The sequence below is a fragment of the Tachypleus tridentatus genome, chromosome 12, assembly GCF_004210375.1.
Source record: "Tachypleus tridentatus isolate NWPU-2018 chromosome 12, ASM421037v1, whole genome shotgun sequence".
NCBI lineage: Eukaryota > Metazoa > Arthropoda > Merostomata > Xiphosura > Limulidae > Tachypleus > Tachypleus tridentatus.
The window spans coordinates 106,710,104-106,710,874 of record NC_134836.1 but is presented as its reverse complement, the minus strand read 5'-3'; positions in this window follow the sequence as shown (position 1 = coordinate 106,710,874).

The window sequence follows — 771 nt, the reverse complement described above, 5'->3', positions numbered from 1 at the left end:
AACTAAATTCGCATTTTAAAAAAAAATACTGATAAAATCCTATAGTGCTTTTGAAAGATGGATCCCTTGAAGGGGTTGAAGTTTATCAGGTTCGTAAATGTGGTTTTCAATTTTTTTTTAAATTCTACCATTCATATATTTCATGTTAGCTATAAATATTAAACAGCGGTTTTTCTTGGTTTACGCTATGATAAACTATTGCTTATTTCTTTGGCATGATTCATCCCCTATCTTTCCAAGCCGAACTTTTTACTTTACTTTGAAATGGTGAGAGTAAAACCAAAATCCGAACACACATGAAAGATTTCGAAATTTCCAATCTATTTCCAGCCTTCTTCGTTAGGGTTACTTGTTGCCAAGCGGGAATTACGAGTCAAAATATGCCACTCGAGACGTTCGTTCTATTGAACAGGAACGCATTGAATTATGTTTTTTATACACGTGTGATGTGTTAAGAGCGTATCTGCTTTAGCTGAACGTGTAATTAGCCTTATGATTTTACTCCTTTTGGTTATTACAGGGCTACAAGAACTTGAAAGATAAACAAACACAGGTCTGTAGATTGTCATCAGACTTTTAGAAATTGCTCCAACTGTTGAGTGCATGTGAGGCAATAAACCGCATGAGATAAGAAAACATTCTAAAATTAGCCTGAAACATTCAGTCATAGACTTAAAAAACAAATAAAACAAAGTTAACACTTCCTAAAGATATTTATGAGTTACTCGATGAAAGACCGACTAGGCTGTGATTTTGGCAATAATTATTTGT